Source organism: Atractosteus spatula, chromosome 10, assembly GCF_055471065.1.
Source record: "Atractosteus spatula isolate fAtrSpa1 chromosome 10, fAtrSpa1.hap1, whole genome shotgun sequence".
In the NCBI taxonomy this organism is placed as follows: Eukaryota; Metazoa; Chordata; class Actinopteri; order Semionotiformes; family Lepisosteidae; genus Atractosteus; species Atractosteus spatula.
The window spans coordinates 6,999,734-7,010,067 of record NC_142715.1 but is presented as its reverse complement, the minus strand read 5'-3'; the positions used below and the strand labels follow the sequence as shown (position 1 = coordinate 7,010,067).

General features: G+C 40.5%; 1 non-coding gene across 1 annotated transcript; it reads right to left on the bottom strand.

The window, feature by feature from the left end:
- Positions 1-9,646: 9,646 nt before the first annotated feature.
- LOC148824658 (U4 spliceosomal RNA) lies at positions 9,647-9,788 on the bottom strand. Its single transcript, XR_016093252.1, has one exon. It is a non-coding gene; the product is annotated as a U4 spliceosomal RNA (small nuclear RNA).
- Between the last annotated feature and the right edge of the window lie 546 nt (positions 9,789-10,334).

Sequence of the window (10,334 nt, the reverse complement as noted above, 5' to 3'; positions counted from 1 at the left end):
TACTTTTTAAAACATTTTAGCTGAGGACACACGGCGACTATTATACCTTGTGATACATGCAAGACATCTGTAAACGAAGATGTAATTACAATAAAATTGGCAATTAACAGAAAACCACAATTTGTATAATATTATTCCTCGATATCAATGATCAATTGAAGGATTTGAAGAAACTATCAAAGAAACAGCAGCAATAGCAGGTGATTTTGGTTTTGAACCCATCTTTACACCTCAATAATCCGTTTGTCCTCGAAAAAAGAAAAGACAGGCATATTTTGAGTCTCATAATTATCCTCTTCTCGATCCAAAAAAAACGTTGATTGCTTCTGTACTTTTTTGGATTTTCTTACGAAGATCTCACGAAGTATTGCCAGGATCTATATTTAGCGTTCGGTACCGATAACACTGCTGATATTGATGGAGTAGAAATCTATGATGTATTGACAGCTTTATCTGAAGCGAGAAATCCTCGAACGCCGCTTATGAAGTGTTGGGATTCATACCAAGAAATACCTTTTGTTTTCCCACCCAAAATGCTACTATTACATTACACATTATGCAAACATTACCAGTTTTGTAGCTTCTGGGCGCGATTTTCCAAAACTGAAACTAATTACAAATTATTTAAGATGAACCATGTCCAAAAATTGTAAATCAGGATTAATATAATATCAAATGAAATTACTACAGAAGAAAAGGTTTAACTGAAATATGAATAAGACTATGCAAGCCTACAAAATAGAACAATTCAATTTATATAACTTATTTTTTTATTTTTTGAGAAATGGGCTCACACATCGGAAGACACTAACGTTTCTCTTCGTTAGAGTATGTGAATAACAGTTTAACCCCAAATGATTGTAATTCTGTGATTCTGTTAAAATTCAAAAAAGCATCTATCAATAGTAAGAAATTGTGTTATTTCATAAACTGTAAGACATGAAGACATTTACAGGTTATATCCTTTGCTTTGTCTTTTAACGCAAGCGTTCAGGATCCAAGCCCATGTTCGGACGGTTGTGTTTCTCTTGTAATCATCAAATGGCATTGTTTTGTCCGTCAGTTCTTTCTCGAGTTGTACCATGGATATTTTATACCATCAATACTTTTCATGCTCTTTTGCATTTTCCTTCACATACGGAAAAAAACTCAAGGCGTTCTTGTCACTGTGCTACACAGTACAGGACACGCAGGGAGGAATTCGCACAGCTTTCAGCTCAGTGTGGAGTCCAGAGGGAGGACTCGCTCGGTGAATGGTCTCTCAGGAAATTCCGGGTGAGATTCAACATCCCGGGTGAGGTTTTTCTGCAACAGCCACGACAAGTGTGAAGACGTTCTGTAGATTTCCTGAATGTGACTTTAAATTAGGTCACATTCTTTGGTAGTTAACAGAACTAAATGCTTTGGAGGTACATTTAAAACTGCAGAGAACACTGTAGCACAGCGAGTTTAATTGTGTAAACCTGGCTCTCTATGAACACGAGCAAAGAGCTCTCACTCGACAGAAGACTGCAATGTGAGCACAGTAACATAAAGCACTTGGATATAACAGGAATTGAACCCAGGACTTCATACATGCAAAGCATGCAAGCTACCACTGAGCTACATCACCAACGTGGAAGGCTGTGGAAGTGACTTAGAGATGTGCAGGTGCTCACAGAACACAATCCATCTTTTGCATCTTTTAAGTGCTCTTGATTAAACTATGCATAGAAAAACAGCAGTACTGATGATTTTCATGGACTGATGCACACTTGTTCTGTACAACTCCAGTGATAAAACCTTGTCTGTAAAAATTGTAGAATGTAAAAGGGCGAAACAATGCTCCAACCACAGGAATGGTAACAGAAAGGATCATTTTCTTATTTAATATGTCCTTTTGAGATGCCTTGTCAAAGCACACAGACGTTAGAGCTGAACAAATATTTTGTACACAAGACGGCAGTGCGATATTAATTTTTCTGTCTTCTTGATGGATTCAGAGGTCCTTGCTTGCCAAATAACTTTACAGCTAAGGAAGTGTAGCTTGGAAAATACCCAACTCAACAAGCAAGTGCGTTGGTTGCTCTTGCTCTGAATGCAAGGAGCTGTTTTTTTTCGCATTAATCATTATTAACCAGAAACAGCTGCACAACTGGTCGCATTTGTGATTATGTCACTTCTCTGCTTCAGCAAGGTCAATAAAAGACTCTGAAAGTAGTAGAGAAAAACCAAATTAAAATCATATTAGCAATTCTGAGCGATATCTGAATACAGGCAATCCAATAAGAACGTTGAAATCTTTGAATATCATCTCTCTATATATTGCGCTGCTTTTTACTTGGAGTAAAACTATTGGATTGGAGGAATGCTAACCGCTTTGTTAAAATGTATTGTTGTTATTTGGAGAAATCAATGAACTCATGATTTTATATGTTTTAAAAGACGGTCATGCGCACAGAAAAAAGACAGTGCTGATTATTTTTCTGGAGACGGAGCACTGATGACCTAACCGAGCCAATTGATAAAGCCCACCCAGTGGATACTCTAGCAGAACGTGGAAGAATGTTCACCATTGTAACCAAGGCAACCACAGGAACAACATCAAGAAGCACAATCAATTCCCCATTTAAATCTTTCGTATAAGGTATGCTATGTGAAAGTATGAAGTAAATCCCCTGATCTCTTTTGAACATGGACAAGGTATTTCTGATGGAGCACTATGAGCAAAGATTTAATAAGCTAGTCCTGCCTATAATTCAGCTTGAAGAAGTAAAAGCTTCACAAACAAAAGCAGCTCGCTACAACAGCCAATATTAAATGTACTTGGTGGCACATTACCATGTGCACTGGCTCAAAAGTGATCTCGGCAGACGTTGTTCTCTACGTAAAGTTGAAAGCGCCAAAGAGCATTTCCATTGAGAAAAAAAAAATCTGCCTTGATGTTAAACATAGAGAGCCTACCTTTTAGACGTTCTCCCTCTAAACACCTTGTGCAGCCTCCCGACAGACTAACAAAAAGCGCATTTTCACCAACTCAATTTATAATACGCCCCTCAAAACTCACAACCGAATAACAATCCATCTGTATATTTGATTTCCAAGATCCATTCAAGGCAACTTGGCTCTTCGCAAGCAAATAATTTCAGGGAAGAAACTCAGTTTAGTCAACTACTGGTGCATTCAGCACACCACTTGCTTTTGCTTGTCAGGATGGCCGAGTGGTCTAATGTGCCAGATTCAAGAGCCTGTGTCTTTCCAGCTGGCTTGGGTGTTCTGCTCTCCAAATAGAGGTGTGGGTTCAAATCCCACTCCCGACAGCTTCTGTTTTTACCTCTCTTGAATTGTTCCAGTGCTAGCTGACAGTGAATGACTGAAATATAAAAGCAGCAGAAGAAAGCAAGCAACTCAGTGCAATTTGTGAGTATTCTGCACTGTTAAAATGCACAGGTTTTCATACTTTTTGGAATTCGTAGCTCAAGAAGTGACTCCTGTTTCATTTTCTATTCACAAACTCGATTTGCATTCCGCCCCTCACACCTCACAACAGAATAACAAACGGCTTCATGTGCCACAGCATTCCCCTGTAGATTCGGTTTGCACTATGAATTAGGCGACCCCAAATGAAATATTTTAGTGTTGGCTCAAATGTGAGGAATTTCATGAACCCTCAATTCAAAGCGTGTAGGCAGCATGAACAGACCAATTCTGCAATTTCTTTTATCGGGGGCGGTGCTTTCCGAGTCGATGGCTCTGCATTAGAAATGAGAAGTGCTGAACTCTAAACATGTTCTTGCCATTACTGCTACTCCTGCTGCTACTCCTTCGTCCTCGAAAAAAGAAAAGACAGGCATGTTTTGAGTCTCAAAATGATCTTCTGGATCCACAAGAAACATGTAAATTTGATTGATTCCGCAGTATTTTGGATGTACTGTACTTATAACTTCCATCAAAGAGAGATTTCATCAGTTGCATGAAATTGAAACTTTCGATTTCTTGTCTGGTATTGAAAATATGTTAAAAAAAACATAAACAATTTTCTAACGAACAACTCATGAAGTATTGCCAGGATCTATATTTAGCGTTCGGTAGTGATAACACTGCTGATATTGATTGAGTAGAAATCTATGATGTATTGACAGCTTTATCTGAAGCAAGAAATCCTAGAACGCCCTCTATGAAGTTTTAGGATTCATACCAAAAAATGCCTTTTGTTTCCCACCCCAACTGCTGCTATTGCATTACACGTTATGTGAACATTACCAGTTTTGGTAGCTTCTGGGCATGATTTTCCTAAACTGAAACTTATTACAAAATTATTTAAGATGAACCATGTCCAAAAATTGTAAATCAGGACTAATTTTAATATCAAATGAAATTACTACAGAAGAAAAGGTTTGATTTATATAACTTATTTTTTTTATTTTTTGAGAAATGGGCTCACACATTCAGACTCGTTCTCAGTGGTTCTTGCTCACCAAATAACTTAAAAGCTGAGGAAGAACGCTACGAAAAATACTAATCAAAATACAAAATAATAATCATTATTAACCAGAAACAGCAAAAAAACTGGTCACATCTGTGATTATGTCACTTCTCTGCTTCAGCAAGGTCAATAAAGGACTCTCTGAAAATTAGTAACGCACTAAAGAACTGCAAAATTGAATTCAAAATCATATTAGGAATTCTGAGTGATGCCTGCTTACATGCAATCCAATACGGATGTTGTCTTTAAATAAGAATTCTTTATGTTTCCCTGCCTTTTCCCTGGAGTGAAACTATTGGATTGAAGGAATTCTTATCACAGGTTTACAAGGTGTCGTTGATATTTGGAGAAATCTATGAACTCGTGATTTTTATATACTTTAAATAACGGCCATACGCACAGAATAAAATGACGGTACTGATGATTTTTTCTGAGACGAAGCACAGATTATCTTTCCAACACAGCTGATAAAGGCAAGCCAATAGATACTCTAGCAGAACATAAAAAAAACAGAATCAATTCCCCACTTAGATCTGACATGTGAGGTATGCTTTGTGATCGCTTGAAGTAAAACCCACGATCTCTTTTGAACTTGGACAAGTTATTTCTGATAGAGCGCTATGCAGAAAGACTTTATCAGCTCTACCTCTGAGGACGACTCGACTTGAAGACGCAGAACGATAAAAGGAACACAACCGACATCATAATTGAGGGCACACTGTGATTTGCACTGATTCAAAAGTGATCTTGGTAGACTAACTTCCCTGCTGAAGGTGGAAACGAGAATTTGTGTTGAGAAGACGAAACATTTTTTTTTCCCTGTTTTGATGTTAAGCTGATAAAATAGCTTTTGCTCCATTTATCAAAAAACACATGTCCCCCATTGGATTCCTAAACAGTAGGAAGGTGGTTTTAACACAAAAACACCAAGCAGCAATGGGATTGGAACCCACACCTCCAAAAAGACTGAAGCCTTAAGAAAGAGCCTTAAACCACTCAGCCACATTACTTGCCTGGAGGAAACCGGGTGGCTTTTGCTCTTGTCGCCCGACTTAGTGGCGTTATGACCGTGGAAGCAACTGCACCTGCTTTTTCTGAGATGCTTCCCCTCTCATGGCAAGATCTCGACTTCTTTAACACCTCTGGATATAGTTCTTCTGTGAAACAGGCTTCACACCTCTGCGTACAGCGCCCTTGATGTCATTTTATTTTTACAGCAGCCGCATCCGGAAAGTTGTGTCTTTTACTTTTAATTTGAACAACAAAACTACATACAATACAAACAAGAGCACATATAACGTATCAAGAAAATCCTCAGCGGTACATGCTATAATACAATTACACTTTATGAAAAACGATTACACAAGGTAAATAAAGAAAAGGTCCGCACAGCTTGTTCTTACATTTCGAAAGAGTCCGTAAATACCCCTTTACGTCTATTTTGAACTGTTCAAACGTAGGACTCTGCCCAGACCATTTCACTTTATACCACATTCCTAAACGAGGATGCAGCTCCTGTTTTAGAACTATTTTGGGCGGTATGGCTTATACAACACACCCACAGTATTCTAATGGTGGACTGCAGATCTGTGCTATAGTTCAGTCGAATTCGAAGGATCCAGCAATCGTACTGGATTTGACTGGGATTCTGAAAAGTCTCTTGCAAAAGTATTCGGGTTTGCTTGAACCTTTGATAAAAAAAGTGATCTGATCTGAAACTACCCAGCTTACAATCTCTGAGGTAGTTGTCACTAAACTCGGACGTGATGTGGCACACATGTGCCGTGTGCCTTTACTTTTGTAAAAAACTGGTATCGGGAAAAGTTTCTTAATATTTCTTTTGATTAGCATGCAAGAAAATGTGATCATTACCTATGGAATTTCCCGCCAGCGTGGAGCTTGAATTCACAACCTTGAGATTCAGTGTTCAAGAGTCACAGAAGAGGTTGGCCTGGTCTTCAATTTGCCAACGATAAGCTCCGGTAGTGCTCCTCTGTAAAGCAGATTGTTCGGATCAGTTATGTGGGACGGCACTTCGATACTAAGATCGTTTGCGGCACACGCATGGTTTCCCCCCTTCACGCAAAAAACATAGACGAAGGAAGCTTTCTTGTCTTGGGCTGCTGTCTCCCGGATTTAAAGCACTCTGGGTGCCAGCTAAGTCTCTAACAAGCACACTATAAAGACAGGAATTACACTTTGCTAATGTCACGCATGGAATGGCGAGGCTACTTGTTCCAATATTATCTAGTCTCACCTCATATGGTGCCGATTCCTGGTTTTACTTTAAGAAAGAGCACTGCAAACACCGTAAACAGTGCAAAACGTGTGATGAAAGAAGTCTTTCCCCCCTTTGTCTAAAGCAGAACACAGCGGAGTCATGCCGAGGGTTGTGAGATCAAGATTTCAGTGGAGCACTGTCGTCTTTGTCTTTAGCTACATGAGTTGGACATCCTCTTGTACACGGAAAGCAGATTGAGATCCTCTGACATGAAAAGTGCCAGATAAAAGCCATTTCTCATCCTTTCTCTTAGTGCTGGAGCTATCGCATGTAAATGAGGCAACTTGCAAGGCAAGCAGGCTCGGTGCACACCGAACGCAGATGTCTCAGAGCAGTTGAGACGTGTCCAAGTGGCTGTCAAAGGTCAGCACTATGCCGGCGCCGTGGCTTAGTTGGCTAAAGCGCCTGTCCAGTAAACAGGAGATCCTGGGTCCAATTCCCAGCGGTGCCTTTCTTCCTGTCTTACTGTCCAGAATTTATCCTTACGGGCAAATCCCATGCCTTTTAATTCAGGTGAATGCAAGTGTTCATTTCCTTTCTGGAACAACTTGTTTTGAAAGAAATCTATACAGCTTGCGAAAGATGAAACACAAATCTTGCTTATCAGTGAAGAAGAGGTCCTCCCAGCAGGCCAGCTAATACCAGCAAAGTTTTTTTTTTCACCCTAACCCAGAGAATGGAGAAAAGCGAGGCGCCTGTGGCTCTGCAGTGTAATCAGTTCGCGAGTTCGGCGGTTAGCTGAAAGAGTGGTAAATGGAGCTCGCCCCAGCCCGTCCTTATTCTTTTAAAGAGGATAAAAAATTAACTTCGCCGCCATTACTACCAGCTTTAAAAGACTGCCATGGGCACGGAAAAAAACACACTACAGATGACTTTTCTGGAACCGAAGCAGAGATTCCTTTACGAACCAACTGATAAAGCTCAGCCAGTGAATACTGTTAACAGAATGTGAAAGCAGGATCAACTTTGTAACTGCAACCACAGAAAAAACAGCAAGAAGCAGGCTCCATTCCCCATTTCAATCTGTCGTGCGAGGCATGCTTTTTTGAACGCATGAAGTAAATCCCACGATCGCTTTTGAACTTGGACAAAGTACTTCCAAAGGAGCGCTATGCGCAAAGATTTAACAAGCTCAACCCCCGCCAACGATTCGGTGTGAAGAAGCAGAACATTCAAGTTTCACAGACAGAAGCAGCACGCCAGCACAGCCAACATTAAAACGGAGGGCACACTACGATTTGCATTGACACAAAAGTGATCTGGGCAGATGTCGTTCCCTGTATAACACAAAAAGTGGCAAAGCGCTTTTGGGTTGAGAGGACGCAAGAAGGTTTTTGGTTTGTGCCTTGATGTCAAGCTGAGAAAGTATCTTTAAACACTTTGCTTAGTTTCTCGAGAGACTGCCAAAGAGCAGATCCCTCCCTTTCGTCTGAAGTCAGCTGAAAGGGGGTCTCGACAGAAGCACCTAACAGCAGTGGGATTCGAACCCACGCCCCCGAAGAGACTGGAACCTTAATCCAGCGACTTAGACCACTCAGCCACACTACCCACTGTGTGCTGTCTCTTTGTCTCATTACTTGCCCGGAGGAAGCCGGGTGGGTTTTGCTCTTCTCGCCCGACTTAGTGGCGTTATGACCGTGGAACCGACTGCACCTGCTTTTTCTGAGATGCTTCCCCTCTCATGGCGAGATCTCGACTTCTTTAACACCTCTGGATAAAGATCTTCTGTGGAGCAGGTTTCAGACCTCTGCGTACAGCACCCTTGATGTCATTTTATTTTTACAGCAGCCGCATCCGGAAAGTTGAGTCTTTTACGTTTTATTTGAACAACAAAACTACATACAATACAAACAAGAGCACATATAACGTATCAAGAAAATCGTCAGGGGCACATGCTATAATACAATTACACTTTATGAAAAACGATTACACAAGGTAAATAAAGATAAGGTCCGCACAGCTTGTTCTTACATTTCAAAAGAGTCCGTAAATACCCCTTTACGTCTATTTTGAACTGTTCAAACGTAGGACTCTTCCCAGACCATTTCACTTTATACCACATTCCTAAACGAGGATGCAGCTCCTGTTTTAGAACTATTTTGGACGGTATGGCTTATACAACACACCCACAGTATTCTAATGGTGGACTGCAGATCTGTGCTATAGTTCAGTCGAATTCGAAGGATCCAGCAATCATACTGGATTTGACTGGGATTCTGAAATGTCTCTTGCAAAGGTATTCGGGTTTGCTTGAACCTTTAATAAAATAGTGATCTGAAACTACCCAGCTTACAATCTCTGAGGTTCTTGTGGCAAAGCACAGTCATACCTGACCTGTCTGGAATGACTACTGAGAGTCTTTATCCAGAAGCGACGGCACCACTCCCAGTAGAATGAGAGAGAAATACAGCATGACATGGGGAGTCATGGGGCTCCCACAGTTTGTTTTTCCTCATGTTACTGATTTTTTCACTAACATTTTGACCTTTTCACAATCAGACCTTTTTTCACATTTAATAAAATCTTTTAACCAGCAAACCGGTTTTATCGGTTTGTGAGGTTTGTGAATGCGTGCAGTAAGTCCTTATTGAACTAGGACAAAATATTCCTGATGGAGTGCTGTGCGCAAACATTGAATAAACTCGACCTTTGCAGATGATTCGGCATGAAGAAGCAGAAGATTAATTTTTCACAGACAAGCAGCACACCAGTACAACCAATATTAAAATTTAATTGACAGCTCACAAACATTTGCACTGACTCAAAGGTGATCTCAACGGACGTTGTTCCCTGCATAACGCTGAAAGAGCTAAAGAACATTTCTGTTGAGAAGACAAAAACACGCTTCATTGTGCTATGATGATACAATGACAAAATTTGTCTTTAAACACCTTGCTCAGCCTCTCACGAGACTGTCAAAAATTGCTCCCACTGATTGTATTTCAAATCAGAGGAAACGGGGTATTGGGAAATATTTTCAACTAGCAATAACTGCGCCTCTGCTAAACCTCATAGGCGACGATACTGCCACTGCGCAAAGCTGACGGTTGCCAGGCAACCATGGGGCTCCTATGGAAATTGCGATTAATCATCTCATGATATGCCATTGCTGTAACGCTTCACATTTGTTTTCCCCTTATAGCTTTAGGTTTACATAGGTTTAACTATTTCATAGTTTACATCCTTTGGATACATAGGGCATTCTGAGAAAACCACTGCTCATTTTCAGCAGTAGATGACAGAGCCTTGATGATGATGACAGAGCAAACATATAAGATAACAGAGCAATGTTCTCGGATTTTGCACAAACAAATCCTAACTTCCTGAAAGTATTACAGCACATTTGCGTCTGACTTTCCGTAGCTTCAGGATGACTGACACGACTGGACAAACACAATCTGTGGCATTTAGCACGAATAGCATGAATAGTCTAGCAGGCATTGTGTTGTCTCACTGCAATACAATACCACTGCGGTTCGTGACTCTCTAGGAAACAGTCCACCTGGCCCTGAAACCCATTCGAACGTCTAGCGACAGTATTGAACAATATCATGATTCCTTCGCGATATGTGGAATCAGCACAAATGC